Consider the following 19,152-nt stretch of genomic DNA (forward strand, 5'->3'; position numbering starts at 1 on the left):
ACTGCCCCGCCAGGCCTTTTTCTTCTTTGACTGCGGTCAGGTGGGCTCTACTGATGCCGCCACCAGGCCTTTTTTTCTTCTTCAGCTGTGAGCTCACGGCCTTGCCGGTTTGTGGGGTGGGTGGCAGCAGGAGTCACATTTAGCCAAAAGTCATCTCCTACTGCTGCTGGGCTGGTCTTGTGATGAAAGCTGTGAGACTGGCACCATGGCTGCAAGAGATGACATTTGGTTAAACGCCACTCCTGATGCTGGGGTGGGGGGGGGGGGGGGTTGTTAGGGTAGGGAGGTGTGTCACCACTGATCGGATCAGGTCAGGGTTTGGGTTATCCCTACCCGATCCGATGTTTAAAGCTGGGGTGACACAGATGGGCTGGGGATTCACTGAATCTCTTGAAGGCCCTTACCACATGCCCCTGCACGCAAGGTAGCAAAACTACTGTGGGAGAAAGGAAAGGAGGAAGGGAGACCAGCGCAGCACAGACGAGATCTTGCTGCAGCCCACCAGTTTACCATGGCACGGTGGTTGAGAAGCTCTGCCTTGGAAGACAAAATTTCTCCATTTCCATTAATGAAAACCATTGCATGTCTCCATTACTGCTAGGATGGTATCTCTAGCAAATACCAGTTGGTCAGAACAGCTTTTGCTCTTTTATCCTCCTGAACTGAAGATGGAAAGATTTTAAAAAATATGACCTATGAAGTAAAAGTAATATTCATACTTAATGCATCCATGCATTCCTTAAAAAGCTCAAACAGCAAATCCAATAATTCTTAATTGACCTACACTCCCCACAACAGTTGAGCCAGGGTACCAATTTAAACCACCACCACGGAAAGGAGCAGCCATGAAGGACAGAGAAGCAGGCAACGATGCTACTGTCCCTTTAAGAACAGTAGCTCCTCTGTGTTAAGGCATGGAAGCCCCAAGCCTTTTAAGAGAGAAAAGGGAGTATCAGTTGCTTAAAGAGCACTAAGTGGAGGCTGAGATTAAGATAAGGGATTTTCAGCACCTCAGGAGAATCCGAGGTCTCTGCTTTCACTCCCCCAGCTGCTTCCAGCTGCAGGCCACACTCCTGAAGAAGCTCTCTCTCTATCCTGCTAGAAAAAGCCCCATCACATGATACATAAGTGGACCCCCCCCCCCCCCCCCCTCGCCAATCATCCCTCCTCCTGAAGTCAGGAAAGAAATACCAAGTTATTCTAAAATGAGTCATTACATCATGTTTAAATATATATACTTTTAAATTCTCATGAAACACTCATGAAAGATACCAGTACTGTAGACAGAAATCCTGCTTTTTTATCTACAGAAAAAAGGTACAGCATAGGCAGCAACAGTGCAAGCTCCCCTCTCTCTTTCACACACACAGAACAGGTACAGCGTAGCCAGAAGCAGGACAAGCTTCCCTCACGCACACATTACCCCACAACACAACAAGTACAGCATAGACAGTGTCTGTGTTTTGACTCACAATGCAATGATTTTTAGCCTGGCTTGTACAGTGTTACTGCTGGAATAAACAGCGGGTGCTGCAGAACTGAGTAATAGATGAAACTAAGAGACTAGTTCAGTGGTAGTGCCATGTACCGCCAACTTGTAAACCAGGACTCTCTTTTTTCCTGGGATGCTGTGGAACCAGTTCTCACAGCACCTGGTGGGGAGAGAGTCTCAGCTATCACTCAACGAAGACAACTAGTGGCCCATGTTAGTTGGGCTCTGCAAGGAGCTGTGGTTTGTGGTCCACTAAGGAATGCCACTGCTATAGCTAGAGAGAAGGTACAAAATAGGGGGAAAATCTTGGGTAAGTTGCAAATGAGGACTCAAAGTGCCAGAATCCAACAGAGCTAGAATCCTCAAGGAAACAGGTAGAAACAGGCCAAAAAAAAAAAAAAGTAGTAAAAAGAGAGGCCCTTTGACAAGGCCATAGCTAGGCTGCATCGAGAGAGAAAAAGGAGGCGATAATCCCCTTGTACAGGTCTTTGGTGAGGCCTCACCTAGAGTATTGTGTTCAGTTCTGGAGACTGTAACTCAAAAAGGATAGAGACAGGACAGAGGCAATCCAGAGAAGGGTGACCAAAATGGTGTGGGGGGGAGCGGGGGGGGGGGGGGGGAGTCTGTATAGGAAGACCTATGAGGAGAGGATGAAGGACCTAAATATGTATACCTTGGAGGAGAGGAGGTGCAGGGGAAATATGATATAGACCTTCAGATACCTGAAAGGTTTTATTGATGCACAATTGACAAATCTTTTCTGTTGGAAAGAAAGCAATAGAACTAGGGGTCACGTAATGAAACTCCAGAACCAACATCAGGAAATATTTCTTCAGGGAGAGGGTGGATGCCTGGAATGACCTTCCAGAGGAGGTGGTGAAGACAAAAACAGTGAAAGATTTCAAATGGGCATGGGATAAACACTGTGGATCCCTGAAGGCTAGAGAGGATGGATATGAGGAAAGGAGTGCATGGGGGTGACTTGCTGGTGTGGCGGTTACTACCCTTAACCAATAAACCTTATACTTGTGCTGTAACTCCAGCACTGTTCTCTGCTTCAATGGCAGGAGATAATGGGGAATTGGACTCAGGCAGCAACCAACAAGGGGCCTGACTTTGGGAAACTACGTATAGGGGATAACTTCAAGGCACAGCAGTTGCCACCTCCTGGTGATACCATTATGTGGGAGACCTGTATGGCGCGGCTGGTGCTAACGTAAGCTTGCTGGGCAGACTGGATGGACTATTTGGGCCTTTTCTGCCGTCATTTCTATGTTTCTATATGTTTTGACTTTAAAGATTCTGAAAGCTAATAGTAAAAAGGACAGAAAAATAAGAAGGAAAAAAATTCAAATTTGTGAGGAAATCTTGGAGAGGCAATGGAAAATATTTTGTTTAGTAGGTCATGTGTTCTTTCATTGTTCATATTTTTTATAATCTGAACATATAGTTTTTCAAAGTTTATGCTACAAAATTAAAAATATTTGTAGGGCAGGACTGAGGAACATTGGCAGAGCTGTGTTGGGGGAAGTCTCAGTACAGGAATAGCAGAGGAAGTTGCACAGCTTCAGTAAGGTGCATTGGCAGCACTGGGAAGGAGGAAGAGGGGGCACCCCCCCGAATGAAATGAATCTTATTCGCTTGTTTCGTTTTAAATGGATTCGGGCCTAGATCTAGTTTGGACAGCAACCAACAAGGATATGAATTTTACAGTCTGGGTCCGGGCCTCGCCTAGGGCATAGATCGAGGGACAAAGCAGGGGCTGCAACCTACATCCGAGCACAACGCAGGCGCCTCGGCCTAGGCCTGAAGCCAGGGCCTCACCTAGGGCATAGGCCAAGGCCCAAAGCAATGCCGGGCTATCGGTGGAGGCACGGGCCGACGTCAGGGCATCGGCCGAGACCCCCAAAAATTAAAAACTTACCTTATCCATCAGGTATCTGACAAAGGCCGGGTCCCGATGCCAGGGCCTAGGCCCAACACAATGCTGGACATCAAAATGGCACCGTCTGCTAGGGTGAATGCGCCAGACTTAATTAACTTCAGTGCAACCCCAGCGGATGCGTTATTTGGCTTGCAAGTGCTGAAGAACGAAGAGGACCAAGAAGAGGCACCGAGGCCTGGGCCCAGTGTCCAGGAGTTGGGAGCTGGCCTCCAGGACTAGGCCCCGGGACCTGACCTCTGGGCCGGGTCGCAACATAAGGCCTGGGTCTGGGACCCGCCTTCCGGGTCAGGTTGCAGCATCAGGTTGGGTCTGGGCCAAGGCCCCCCACCTCAGAACCCAGCCTTGGGTAGGCCGAGGTCATGGCCACCAACTGCACCCTTGGCCTATGCAAGGCCGAGGCTTTGGCCTGGGTGTAGGATGAAGTCAACGGATCCCCACCGGACTGGGTAAGTATTGGCCGGGATGGGGGGGGGGGGAGAAATCTCGACCCCGGCATTTTTTCAGGTGGGCGGGCAGCCTCCGGAGGCCTCTTTTTTTTTTGGCCATTTTTGGGGTTCTTTTTTTTTTTTTGTTTGTTTGATTCGTTTTTTTCTCACGAATTAAAATGAATCAAACAATCCACAAACCGAAATTTGTTGGAAATAAATCTCCCAAAAATGAACCAAAAATGAAAACATTTTTTTCTCTTGCACAGCTCTAATAGAAACACAGTATAGTGCTTTCATACTCTATTCCTGGTGCAGAGCAATAATATCAGTATCATCCCCTTATGGATACACTACTAGACAATCAAAGGAAAAAGTATGAGGAACAGAAAATGACTTCAAGTTCTCAGAAGGGTGTGTGGGTGTTATGAGGTAGGGACGGGCTGGGAGGTTTCCATGCATAGGGGATTCTGAGAGAAGGCATATTCTGGGGAATTTGGCCTAGGATCTGCCTGGAAGACTCTGAAAGTTAAATCCTAAGAAAACAGTTGCATCTGGGAACAGCTGTGGAATCTGAAAGCGCCTGTGGTATTGTATTCCTTTCTTGCCTGACTTTGCTGGCCCACACCTCTTACACAGACAATACCCCTCCTTCCCTCCCTCCCCTTGTCCTCCTCAGGGCCCCTCCCCTCCTCCTTGCCCTGGCTGGGTTCATGGAGAGGCCAGTATGCATCTAGCTGGAACTCTAGCAAAGCAAACCAGTCACTCCCTCTGGAGAATCTGAGGGAAAATTACATGCAGACTTGCAGGAAAATCAATTTACCTGTCCCGAAAATATGGAAAGCCAGCCATGCAACTGTGGATAAAATGGCGGAACCACTCCCCCATCATCATGCCCAGTCCTCTCTGGTTGGTTTTAAGGCTAGAAGTTCTGAGAGATGCCTTGGGACTTATAAAGCCTCTAGAACACTTTTGAAAAGTTCTAGATGATTCTTTAAAGGGTTAACTTTTCCAAGACTTAGTCACCTGCTACATGGGTTAAAAATAAGGTTAGCCCATGTAAGTTAGCTGTATGCAAGCAAGGCCAGCTCTAAATTAATCAGCACCCCATGCAAAAAATCTAAATCAGTGCCTCCACCCCCATGAAAAATACAAGTTATGAGTATCGGCACAGCACTTCTGCCTGTGACAACAGCCCCAAGATCCTCCTCCCTCTCGCCAGCAATATCCCTCTCTTTTGCCGCCCCCCCCCCCCCACGCTTTCTGTATCCAACATCCTCCCTCCCCCCCCAATCATGTCGCCCATCCCCTGGCAAGTGCTGCGGCTCAGCTCTCCCCCACCAACCATTTACTGGGTCCCCAATCTCACCCCCCACCAACTCTGTGCACCTGCTACCCCCCTACCAGTTGCTGCATCTCCCGTTTCCCCCACCCTGGAGTTTCACGCATCCTTCTACTGCTGCTGCCAGGATTGCCAACTGGAGTAAAACCAGGACTGGATCAAGCTGTTCTGAAAATCTGGAGTCGGCTGGCAACCCTAGCTGCCGCCGACAGCTCTGTTTATCATTTCCAGGGTTCTCCTGTTCCTCCGACTGTTCCTAGTCCTGGTACTTCTATTCACTCCTCCTCTTACTGGCAGTGGCCTCTCCCACCAGAAATCGGTGGTCAGAACTAGGTGGTGCTCTGCAGCGAACCGCAGGGTTCAAACCATCTGATCTGTCAGCCATGCGGGAGAGACCAGCACCAGCATGAGGAGGGGCACAATCAGCTGAAATATTTTGAATTTCATGTAACACATTGATCTAAGGAAAGCCTTAATTTCAGAGAAAAGATACAAACAAGGAACACTGCTTCATACCAAATATAAGTCTGACTGTTGGAACAAAATAACCAGCATCCTCTACCCTGCCTATCACTCCTCACCCCATCTACACTACACCCCCAATAATAACCATCACCCTGCCCTTCCCCTATCCCTCCTCACCTCATGTCCCCTACACCCCCAGTAATAACCATCACCCTGCCCTCTCCTATCCCTCCTCACCTCATGTCCCCTACACCCCCAGTAATAACCATCACCCTGCCCTCTCCTATCCCTCCTCACCTCATGTCCCCTACACCCCCAGTAATAACCATCACCCTGCCCTCTCCTATCCCTCCTCACCTCATGTCCCCTATACCCCCAATAATAACCATCACTCTGCCCTCTCCTACCCCTCCTCACCCCATGTCCCTTATAGCCCAGTAATAACCATCACCCTGCCCTCTCCTATCCCTCCTCACCTCATGTCCCCTACACCCCCAGAAATAACCACTCTGCCCTCTCCTATCCCTCCTCACCCCATGTCCCTTATAGCCCAGTAATAACCATCACCCTGCCCTCTCCTATCCCTCCTCACCCCATGTCCCCTATACCCCCAGTAATAACCATCACCCTGCCCTCTCCTATCCCTCCTCACCCCATGTCCCCTATACCCCCAGTAATAACCATCACCCTGCCCTCTCCTATCCCTCCTCACCCCATGTCCCCTATCCCCCCAGTAATAACCATCACCCTGCCCTCTCCTATCCCTCCTCACCCCATGTCCCCTATACCCCCAGTAATAACCATCACCCTGCCCTCTCCTATCCCTCCTCACCCCATGTCCCCTATACCCCCAGTAATAACCATCACCCTGCCCTCTCCTATCCCTCCTCACCCCATGTCCCCTATACCCCCAGTAATAACCATCACCCTGCCCTCTCCTATCCCTCCTCACCCCATGTCCCCTACACCCCCAGTAATAACCATCACCCTGCCCTCTCCTATCCCTCCTCACCCCATGTCCCCTACACCCCCAGTAATAACCATCACCCTGCCCTCTCCTATCCCTCCTCACCCCATGTCCCCTATACCCCCAGTAATAACCATCACCCTGCCCTCTCCTATCCCTCCTCACCCCATGTCCCCTATACCCCCAGTAATAACCATCACCCTGCCCTCTCCTATCCCTCCTCACCCCATGTCCCCTATACCCCCAGTAATAACCATCACCCTGCCCTCTCCTATCCCTCCTCACCCCATGTCCCCTATACCCCCAGTAATAACCATCACCCTGCCCTCTCCTATCCCTCCTCACCCCATGTCCCCTACACCCCCAGTAATAACCATCACCCTGCCATCTCCTATCCCTCCTCACCCCATGTCCCCTATAGCCCAGTAATAACCATCACCCTGTCCCCTTCTATCATTCCTTATCCGATGTCCCCCGCTCCCTCTTAGCTTTTGTCATACTGTGTCCTCTACATCCCCAGTAATAACCACTACCCCACTCATCACTCCTCACCCTATGACCCCGACACCCCCAACATCACCCCTCCAGTCAGGAAGAAATTAAGTAGCTAGGGGTTAATTCCTCGACCGTTTTCTGTACAGTTGTAGCTTTTACTGGTAGTAATATTATGTAATAACTTGTAATATGTCTGTTGTGCTTATTTTATTATAAACCACCTTGGTACCTTCAGTATAGACAGGATATCAAATTGATATCTTCAACCTGTCCTTCATTCTCCTCTCAATCTTCAATTAGATGGTTCTCACTTTGCATGCAGAGATAAGTTTGGAAATAAGAAGAGGGGGCATTAATTGCTATTTTGCTCACAATCAAACTTCTGCTCAGCATGTATGAATTCCATTAACATTCTGCATAATAATATCCCTAGAAATATTCAATGCAATTACACTGTTTACCACCTTTTCGTCACCACTCATATCAGCCATGACTCATGGAGAGAAATACAATCTCTCCAGACAGCCCATCAGATATAGGAGATGTGCTGATCATAACTTTGCTTGGTTCTGTTGCATAATTTTTTGGCCGTGGTTGGTGTACAATGCCTATCCAGTGACACTGCTGAGGAAGAGGGAGAAGCTGAAAGGCAGACCTGTGGCAGAGCGAGGGAACGGAGACGGTAGAGCCCTAATCATTTCAAAACCCAATCTGCTCCATCTCAGGATAAACAGTGCTAATGGAAACCAAACTGGGATGAAGAGAGCTTAAGAGTCTCCAAGGATGGAAAAAAGGTTTTCTGATAAAGATGATAAGGCCAGAAGGGAGGAGGCGAGTGCTTGTGTGTGTGGGGGGGGGGGGGGGGGGGGGGGGGGGCAGTAAGAGACAGATCCTTTCCTAATGAAAAAAGGATCTGTAGCCCATGAAACCACACTGGAGAGCTGCCCGTGGCCTATTACCAGAACAGTCTCATTTTATCCAAAATTAAATTGACCCTTCTTTAAACATGTCCCTCAGCAGTGATGCCTCTGATAAATGTGTTTCACTGAGAGATTGAACTGGGTCCTTGTTCCCCTCTACACCATTCCTCGTCAGAGCGTTCAACTCTTGGCAATTTTGCCCCCAGGCTGGATCTGAGTACAGACCCAGTGTTGGGTTCCTGATTCTCCCCAAAATCAGCCACATTGCTGGAATGTGCCTCGCTGGAATGTCCTTACCACATTTAAACCTCCTCCCCCATACTCACTCACCAGAGCCCCAAAGAAAAACAAAAACAAAAAAACAAAAAAAAAAACCACACACACCTCTCTCTTCTAGTGGAAATGTTCCAAAGCTCCTGTCTGTTATCAGCCTGCTCCTGAGTCAGTGTGATCAGAATCTCCCTCCCCATCGCTTTTGACTAATCAAATACACTTAAAATACATCTATTCTTCTCTTCCAAGCACCCAGATAGTCCTCTACCTCTGCTCTAACCAATCGTGCCCTTTTCACCCCTATCACCAATTCAATCATGGGCAGTGTACAATTTCCCTTCAACACTACCTTTCTGATGGAGCTGCTCTTGCACAGACAGGACACATCTGCTTCCTAAGCCATTCTAGTCTGAGCTATGACAAAATGAAAAGGACTTCACTACAAAATGAAATGATATAAAAATGTGATCATTTTAACAGGTGCCATCTTGAGCCATGCTATGTGCACCAAACACTTCAAGCCCAGCTGTCCTGTTTCATACCTCTGGTTTTCCTGGTCTAATGATCTCAGTAGGGCTTCATCTCATCACCCACCTACAACTCTTGCAGAACCCACTCATTAGTCCAGACCCCCATTTAGGTTCTCTCTGCAGGACAGACAGACAAGAAGAGAGGTTAAGAGAGGACAGAGAGGAAAAGAGACAATAAAAAACAAATGAGATGACCGAGAGAGAGAAAGATAATACGAAGAGATAAGAGAGAAAGAGATAGAGAGGAAACAGATGACAGAGGAACAGAGAGGAGCAAAAAAAGAAAAAAAAATATGGTGCAAAATACAAAGCTATCAGTTATATACATTTCCCAAATGTTGACAGAAAAATAAGACTTCCTACAAGAGAATGAGCAGTAGAAACTGTATAATCCTGGAAGAAAAAGGAGAAACAGTAGATATATTAGCAAAACATGTCCCATCTTGTGACCAGGCCAGAAACACTAATCTGTCCAAAGACAATACTGATCAGCACCAGAACCTTGTAACTGTCCTTTTAATGTCTCTTCTGTACTTTTGATAAATCAGGGTGGTTGCCGTGTCTGAATTTCTTTCCTTTTATTACATAGGACCTGATTGATCAAGGTCTTTTTCATAGACCCAGAATGAGAAACAAAGTCTTAATGAATCAACCCCTTAATGTATTACTTTGGCAACATCCTGACATGCCAATACACATTTCTTGAACTGAACAAGTGCAACCAATAGATGACAGAGTAGGGTTGCCAACCAGCTAGTATTTGGCCGTCCTGACTGGTTGCTATTACAGGATGCAGGCAGCCAACAGGACTTTTAAACTGGTGTTAAAAACCGCCAGCAATTCACTGATTGCCTGCCTTCCTGCCCAGCTCTCCCCCTTTCCTACATATTCAACTCCACACTAGTTGGGAGGCAACCTGGACCCACCACTAGCAGGGACAGCTGCAATCATGAATGGTGGAGATCCTGAGCTGGCATGTGTTCACAATCCTCAGGGCCTTGCTGCCCTCCTCCTGCATGCTTCTTGTTTGAAATGGAAACACATTCCAGGAATGGAAAGATGGGGCTCCATAGAGGACTCCTGGCATGCAGCAGCTCAGGGTCTCTATGCTCCATGACTGCAATCGTTTCTGGTAGCGACAGGTCTCAGAGCTGCTCCACTGTACAGTTGAGCAGAGTAGGTAGGAAAGGAGGAATGCAGGGGAGTTGTGCAGCTGAGAAAATTGGGGGGGGGGGGGGGGGGGGGAGATGAAGGGGAGGAGGTGAAGGCCCATAATGCTTTGGTGGAGGACTGAGACCCTCATAGCTGGGTGAATGGGATTGGCCAGTTTTCAGAGCTGTTAACCTAGGAGAGAGAGAGATGCTAGATAACCAGAACATGAGTAAAGAGGAGAGCAACACAGAAGACAGCACAGTCTAATACGTACAATCACCAAAATGCCTTCCCTTCGCCTGTACATAAAGGACAGATACCAGATCAAAGCAATAGTAAAGCTCCTTCTAATAATCTACCCTGCAATACCATGTCTCTGCCAACGGGGGCAGAGCACATTCAGATTCAAGAAGCTTTATTGGCATAACAATTTATACACACACTGCCAAAGTAATGCATATAGGGGCCAATGCAAAACACCATGCACAACGGCTAGTGCACGGTTTGACACACATCCATAACCCCTGGTACAATACAGGGATTGGCTTGTCCATATCACCATATAGCTAATAGCGCTCATCACATGTAAATTCCATGTAGATAAGGCTATTAGCTAATTCCCATGATGCAAAAAATTTCTCTTGCAGCCTATTGCAACACAGCAAATTTTATGCCAGCCCAGGGCTGACATAAAGGTATGCCATGCTGAAGGGCACATTGAAGAAAAAAAAAGAAAAATCCTGCTGTTATTCCTAATAGTATAATCACTATACTAAGTAGGAGGAACCAAATAAAGCAGATTTAGTTTAAAAAAATTTTTTGAAAAGAAATTCTGGACACCCAATAGACACACTCAAGATACAAGGTCCAGGCTGTGCATCTTGTGCATGTCTATGTCAGCTGTGGGAGAAAACGGATGTTCGTAGATTGAGTGTCCGTTTCCCAACCCCTTTGACAGCCACCTCTCCTGTGCTCCTGATGCCAAGGTGGCGCTAGGAATGCACAAATTTTCCCTAGCGCCTCCTTTTTTGTATGACCCCTAATTTAAATATTGCATTATGCACCTAGCAGAGGTGGCTGGGCGCATGTTAGGAAAATGGGCGTTCAACATTAAGTGCGAGTTAACAAAACGGGCGCTCAACACTGAGCTCCTCTTTTCTGCACACTACTATTTCATCGGCCCCAGAGCACTAAAAAGAACAAATTACAAAAGTACAGCAGAGATAAGATCAGGGTCAACTGCAGGATACAAATACTGGAGGTTGCCTGGCCCTGTCTATCAAATCATGCCCCCCCCCATTCAGATATAACAACAAAGGCCTTAAAAAGAAAAGGGGAGTGAAAACTGGATACATGGAAACATAAGCAGCAGGTAGGAACCACAAGGCCCATTTATCTTCAAATGTACTTTCTGGTTTAAGGTCACAAACCCCAACTGATCTCTAAAGAAAAGTAAACAAATGAACAACAGAAAACAAAAACACTAAAGAGGAGACAAAGAAAACAAGACAAAAAAAAACCATATGAGAAACATACTAAAGTGACTAAAAAGAAAACGGGAAGTGTTGAAAGAGAGAAAAATTACAGCGACACAGAGCAAAGAAAATAAGCTGGGCCAGCCCAATGACTTAGTGGCAGTGCTAAACGCTACCATATGGAGGATCTGGGGCTGATTCCCGGCGCAAGTCTTCTGCTGTCCAGATTGGCCAGGAAATCTGCGAAGGCAGCGCTCACAGCCCCTGGAGGGGGATGGAGGAAGTCTCAGGCATTGCTCAAAGGCAACAACTAGTGGCCAGATAGGAGATCCACAGTAGCTGGGTCCAGGAGGGACGTAGCTCGTGGCCCAAGGCTGTTGCAGCGATTGCTGGATCGAGGCGAGAGAGGAGGATATCAAACAGAGGGGGAAGGACCCTGTGCAGTGGCAAATGAAAGAGGCTAGTTCCGACTGGGCCGGAAGCCCAAACGAACGGGAGGAAACTGGCAGGCAAAAAGAACGAGAAAGAAAATAAGCTTATGCAAAAGAAAGGAACAAATGACAACGAAGTAAACCTACAAAAAAATGGCATAAAAAGAGAAAAATAAAGGAAAAGATCGAATGGGAAGGAGAAAGAAGGAAATAAACTGAGAAAATGAAAGAGCAAGAAGAGAACAAATGAAAGTAACCGAGAAAAGGCAAGAACAAAGCCCGAGCTTTTTGCACGGCGCCCTGAGAGGGGCTTGTTCCGAGTGCGCAGGCCGCAGCCAGATGAAATAATTCTTTCCAGCTGTGCTGCCAGGGCCTGTCAATCCCCGCCCGAGTTAAAGCGCTTGCCCTCCATTTCTTGTCGGCAGACTTAAAACCAACCTGCGGGGTTCTGCGAGGGACGCCACCAGGTGCTCTTTCCGGAACGCCCTACGGCTTCTCTTTAAAAGCTTTTCCTAAATTCACTCCGTTTGTCTTTTCCAAACTTTAATAAATAAAGGCCCCCCTTCCCAAATTCCGAGGAGCGAAACGCTTTGCCGACCCAACTTTGGGAAAAAAAAAAACAAGAAGTTGCAGGTTTTACCTAACTCCGCTCTTACTGCATAGGTTTCTACGTATTTTGGTCATTGGCACGGGCGTAGCTATAAAATATGCTCCTAAGATTTCCTCACTGACATTTTAAGGGCCTCAGCTTAATGAAGCAGTGCATACAGTCCTGGTTACGTTTCTGAAGCAAATGTGGTGCGGGCGGGGGACGCTGTGCTGTAGGAAGCGCCGTCCTTCACAATCAGGACTCGATCCACCTCCCAGTGCCCCGGGGCTAAGTGTGAGGAGACGCTTCCTTCATAAGCAGGACATGCGCCCTCTCCCAGACTGGTGCGAGGAGGCGCAGTCCTGCCACACCTGACCTGCACACACACAAACAACCGCTGCTTGATCACCTCGCTGGGCAAGATGCCAGGGGAAAGACAGGACGGAGCTCTCTTTCGTTTCCCAGCCTTTACAGGCTGCTGAAAGAAACCTCTTTCTGCCTGGCCACCTTTTCACCTCTCGTGACCCGGAGGTCACAGATGCCACCCGGGGCAGGACCCGTGTATACCTGTAGGGCATCAGGAAACATGACACATCCTTGCAAAGGAAGCGGGACTCCTCGGGGGGATGACTGGGCAATGATGCAGACAGAGTCGAGGAAGAAATTGACAGATTATTCACTGACGAGTGTCAATTGCTTGGGAAGTGCAAGAGGAAGCTTTGAACGAGCACAATTCAATGACATTTGGTGCTTGACGATTAATTGTTTAAAGCTTTAGATCTTCCTGAAACGTTTTAGATGTTTTACAAAACATTTTAGGCATTATAGACTTCTTTGTTTTTTGAGTAGCAAAAAAGCTTCCCTGATTCCTTTAGGGTATTTATACATAAATGGGGCAATTTTCGGTAAATCCTCTGGAGGCAAGATATGCAGGGACTCTTGTCCTTGAAAGTTTTAGGGAATTTTCAAATAAGAACTATCCAGTTAATTTTTTTTCTGAAAATGTGCTAAAGCTTAGACAGGCACAAACGTATCTTAAATATCTTGCATCTGCTTTATCTGTGGTTTGAGTTATGTACCAGAAAATGCACACACATTTTTGAAAAGGTAACATACATGTGAACTCTCTCACCAGATCCTCAGAAATGCCTCTTTTTAATGTGGGGAAAAGTATATTTTACCTATTAGGCAGAAGCTCCCAAAGATATGCAGAAATATCCTCAGTTTTTTTGAAAATGTACCCCAAAATGAATACACTGTTGAATGCTAAACTGAAATTGAATGAACCATCACCCTGCTCCCTCTTATAATTCCTCCCCATGTCCACTATACCCCCCGTAATAACCATCACCCTGCCCTGCCCCCTCCTAGCATTCCACATCCCATATCCTCTATACCAGGGATGGGCAAACTTTTTTATGTAGGGGCCACATTTGTGGCTCTCGCCTGCATTGGGGGGGGGGGGGGCTGGGCCCGTGCGGGCGTTCTCCTTGGCGCTGCAATTTAATTACAAGAGGGAGGTTCCCTCAAAAGTCCAGTCAGGAAGCAGGGAGTGCCCTCAGAGCCCCATCCAGACTCTGGGATTCCCTCACCTCTCCCCAATCCCAGCCAGACCCCAGTATCTCCCTTCCAGCGGTCCTTCTTTTCTTGTCAGACTCACAGTCCTCTCTCTCTTCCTCCTGCCCCCCACCCTCTGTCTCTTCCTCACTTGCTTCTACCTAAATTCCTCCTCCTCCTCCCTCCTGCGGTCATCTGAGTCTGTCTCTCCAGGGGCGGCGGTCCACAGGCAGCGGCTGGATCAGGGAGCTCTGGGGCTAAGGGAGGAGTAGCTCAGCAGCGGCAGGTTCAGGAATGCAGCTGCTGCGGTATTAAAACAAGGGTTGCGGGTGGATCTCTGCAGTGCAGGCACATGGAATAACCTCCTCTCCTGCATGCATATGCCTTTTGCACGTCCTCTGCTGTTCTGCCGCCTCTGACTGGATGCCTTGTAGGCTGCAGCAAAGGCACAAACAGGACCTGACTATCGGCCTGTTTAAAGCCAGCTCATGGCTGCCCTGGACACGTCATCATTAAAGGCTGCTCACAAGACTTCGGGCCTTCGATGATGACATATCCAGTGTAGCTGTGGACCAGCAGGACGGACACCATATTCATTTAACATAAGCTCAGTGAACCAGAACATAAGATCCAAAGGGCCAGTTTTGACCCATGGGATGTAGTTTGCCCACCCATGTTCTACACCTCCAGTAATAATCATCACCCTGCCCCCTCCTATCACTGCAAGCTGTATATCAAAGGTAGATGGTGTGATATGCCAGTGGGTGCTGTATATCAGAGGCAGGTGGTGTGATATGCCAGTGGGTACTGTATATCAGAGGAAAGGGATGTCATATTTCTTTTTTTTTTTTTCTGGCCCAGTAGTTCCTTTTTTTCTCCTTTTTCTTTAAGCTCAGTCAGAATCAGGGCTGGGATTTTGGGTGTCATGAGCCTTTGCTCATAGCTACCAAGGACTTTTGCCTTTTTTCAATAGGCTCTCCCTAGTTTGGTCATTGCAGCGATGATCCAGAGGCTGGGAGCTATGACCCTGGATTCTAAATCTGGCCAGCAGGTGTCACTTTCAATTTGATAAAATGAGAGAAACTTTGATAAAATGAGAAAAATTGTTAGAAAAAAACTGAAAGGAGCAGCTACAAAAGTAAAAAATGTCCAAGAGGCGTGGTCATTGTTAAAAAATACCATTCTAGAAGCACAGTCCAGATGTATTCCACACATTAAGAAAGGTGGAAAGAAGGCAAAACGATTACCGGCATGGTTAAAAGGGGAGGTGAAAGAAGCTATTTTAGCCAAAAGATCTTCATTCAAAAATTGGAAGGATCATCCAACAGAAGAAAATAGGATAAAGCATAAACATTGGCAAGTTAAATGTAAGACATTGATAAGACAGGCTAAGAGAGAATTTGAAAAGAAGTTGGCTGTAGAGGCAAAAACTCACAGTAAAAACTTTTTTAAATATATCCGAAGCAGAAAGCCTGTGAGGGAGTCAGTTGGACCGTTAGATGATCGAGGGGTTAAAGGGGCACTTAGAGAAGATAAGGCCATCGCGGAAAGATTAAATGATTTCTTTGCTTCGGTGTTTACTGAAGAGGATGTTGGGAGGTACCCGTAATGGAGAAGGTTTTCATGGGTAATGATTCAGATGGACTGAATCAAATCACGGTGAACCTAGAAGATGTGGTAGGCCTGATTGACAAACTGAAGAGTAGTAAATCACCTGGACCGGATGGTATACACCCCAGAGTTCTGAAGGAACTAAAAATGAAATTTCAGACCTATTAGTAAAAATTTGTAACTTATCATTAAAATCATCCATTGTACCTGAAGACTGGAGGATAGCAAATGTAACCCCAATATTTAAAAAGGGCTCCAGGGGCGATCCGGGAAACTACAGACCGGTTAGCCTGACTTCAGTGCCAGGAAAAATAGTGGAAAGTGTTCTAAACATCAAAATCACAGAACATATAGAAAGACATGGTTTAATGGAACAAAGTCAGCATGGCTTTACCCAGGGCAAGTCTTGCCTCACAAATCTGCTTCACTTTTTTGAAGGAGTTAATAAACATGTGGATAAAGGTGAACCGGTAGATATAGTATACTTGGATTTTCAGAAGGCGTTTGACAAAGTTCCTCATGAGAGGCTTCTAGGAAAAGTAAAAAGTCATGGGATAGGTGGCGAGGTCCTTTCGTGGATTGCAAACTGGCTAAAAGACAGGAAACAGAGAGTAGGATTAAATGGGCAATTTTCTCAGTGGAAGGGAGTGGACAGTGGAGTGCCTCAGGGATCTGTATTGGGACCCTTACTGTTCAATATATTTATAAATGATCTGGAAAGAAATACGAGTGAGATAATCAAATTTGCAGATGACACAAAATTGTTCAGAGTAGTTAAATCACAAGCAGATTGTGATAAATTCCAGGAAGACCTTGTGAGACTGGAAAATTGGGCATCCAAATGGCAGATGAAATTTAATGTGGATAAGTGCAAGGTGATGCATATAGGGAAAAATAACCCATGCTATAATTACACGATGTTGGGTTCCATATTAGGTGCTACAATCCAAGAAAGAGATCTAGGTGTCATAGTGGATAACACATTGAAATCGTCGGTTCAGTGTGCTGCAACAGTCAAAAAAGCAAACAGAATGTTGGGAATTATTAGAAAAGGAATGATGAATAAAACGGAAAATGTCATAATGCCTCTGTATCGCTCCATGGTGAGACCGCACCTTGAATACTGTGTACAATTCTGGTCGCCGCATCTCAAAAAAGATATAATTGCGATGGAGAAGGTACAGAGAAGGGCTACCAAAATGATAAGGGGAATGGAACAACTCCCCTATGAGGAAAGACTAAAGAGGTTAGGACTTTTCAGCTTGGAGAAGAGACGACTGAGGGGGGATATGATAGAGGTGTTTAAAATCATGAGAGGTCTAGAACGGGTAGATGTGAATCGGTTATTTACTCTTTCGGATAGTAGAAAGACTAGGGGACACTCCATGAAGTTAGCATGGGGCACATTTAAAACTAATCGGAGAAAGTTCTTTTTTACTCAACACACAATTAAACTCTGGAATTTGTTGCCAGAGAATGTGGTTCGTGCAGTTAGTATAGCTGTGTTTAAAAAAGGATTGGATAAGTTCTTGGAGGAGAAGTCCATTACCTGCTATTAAGTTCACTTAGAGAATAGCCACTGCCATTAGCAATGGTTACATGGAATAGACTTAGTTTTTGGGTACTTGCCAGGTTCTTATGGCCTGGATTGGCCACTGTTGGAAACAGGATGCTGGGCTTGATGGACCCTTGGTCTGACCCAGTATGGCATTTTCTTATGTTCTTATGACCTTAACACCCTCCTTCCCCATGGGCATTAAGCACTACATCTGCAGCATCCCCAGGCAACCCAGGGTGCAGAAGACCTGATCCAGGAATTCAATTGGGGACCTTCCTCGTAACAGTGCGTAGAGTTGCCACTGGCCACCAAGTCAAACACAGGTGGTGTGATATTTCAGTGGGTGCTGTGTTTCAGTGATAACAGGCAAGATACTCCAAGGTGTGCTGTATATTAGACGTAGAGGTATCATATTACACGGTGCTGTATATCAGAAGCAGGGGTGTCATATTACCTGAGTGCTGTGTATCAGTGGCAGGGTGTCATATTATACTGGGTGCTGTACGAGGCAGGGGTGTCATATTACACTGGGTACTGTATATCAGAGGCAGAGGTGTCATATTACACTGGGTGCTATATATCAGTGGCAGGGGTGTCATATTACCCTAGGTATTGTACATGAGAGGCAGAGGTGTCATTTACACTGAGTGCTGTATATCAGAGGCAGAAGTGTCATATTACACTGGGTACTGTATATCAGATGCAGAGGTGTCATATTACACTGGGTGCTGTATATCAGAGGTAGGGGTGTCATATTACACTGGATGCTGTATATCAATGGCAGGTATGTGATATTTGCAGGGATTCTGTGCCTTGCAGCCTTTTATTTATACATCACCTCAAATAAACTATTGAAACAGCCCTTCCATGCTCCTCTCTCTCCACCCCCACCAGCAGTGTGTATCAGACAGTGAAGCAGTGCTGGAATAAGACAGGAAGGAAGAGACGAGTATTAAGAGTCAAGCAGAGACAAAAGAGGAGGTAAATATAGACAAGAGCAATAACAGAAGGGAAGCAACGGGACAGAGGGAGGAGAGGAAGATGCAGAATGAAGGAAACCAGGACAAGAGAGTAAAAGAATTAAAGGAAGAAGAAGAGCTAGAGATAGATGAGGGAGGAGACGAGAGGTGGAATGAATAGGACTGGAGCAGTACAAAAGTGATTTAAGATGAGCTGTCAGCCCCACCCTGGCCAATTATAAATTCTGCTTATGCCACAGTTTTAACTTTTGGTTACTTTCTTAGGCATGCTCCAGTTCTGCATGTACAGATCTATGCAGGGGAATAGTGACTTCAGCTGCCACAGCATCTTATTTAATAGGCACAAGACCTGGCTCCCCTACCTCCTCGGCTTGTATCCCCAGCCTGGCTCCCCTGCCTCCTTTTATTTTTTTTTTTTGTTATTCAAATTTTATTAGCGTACTAAAAAAATGGTAACAAGGTAATGATCAGCAACTTAGTGCAGTCTACTATACATTAGGGATGTGAATCGTGTCCTCGATCGTCTTTAACGATCGATTTCGGCTGGGAGGGGGAGGGAATCGTATTGTTGCCGTTTGGGGGGGTAAAATATCGTGAAAAATCGTGAAAAATCGTTAAAAATCGAAAAATCGAAAAATCGAAAAACCGGCACATTAAAACCCCCTAAAAACCCACCCCCCACCCCTTAAAATAAAACCCCCCACCCCAAATAACTTAAATAACCTGCGGGTCCAGCGGCGGTCCGGAACGGCAGCGGTCCGGAACGGGCTCCTGCTCCTGCATCTTGTCGTCTTCGGCCGGCGCCATTTCCAAAATGGCGCCGAAAATGGCGGCGGCCATAGACGAAAAAGATTGGACGGCAGGAGGTCCTTCGGACCCCCGCTGGACTTTTGGCAAGTCTCGTGGGGGTCAGGAGGCCCCCCACAAGCTGGCCAAAAGTTCCTG

General features: G+C 46.7%; 1 protein-coding gene across 3 annotated transcripts in view; it reads right to left on the reverse strand.

Moving 5' to 3' along the window:
- RARG (retinoic acid receptor gamma) overlaps positions 1 to 19,152 on the reverse strand; it is a 176,764-nt gene that overhangs the window by 113,931 nt on the left and 43,681 nt on the right. The window contains exon 1 of one of the 3 annotated variants that reach the window (XM_029595070.1): positions 12,351 to 12,435. The exons of 1 other annotated variant lie outside the window; for it this stretch is intronic. The gene's annotated coding sequence lies outside the window, so the exon portion shown is untranslated. Of the gene's footprint in view, positions 1 to 11,657; positions 11,778 to 12,350; positions 12,436 to 19,152 lie in introns of those variants that run through there. One more of the 3 variants, XM_029595071.1, reaches the window with a different exon arrangement.

This window comes from Rhinatrema bivittatum, chromosome 3 (assembly GCF_901001135.1).
Source record: "Rhinatrema bivittatum chromosome 3, aRhiBiv1.1, whole genome shotgun sequence".
Taxonomy (NCBI): Eukaryota; Metazoa; Chordata; class Amphibia; order Gymnophiona; family Rhinatrematidae; genus Rhinatrema; species Rhinatrema bivittatum.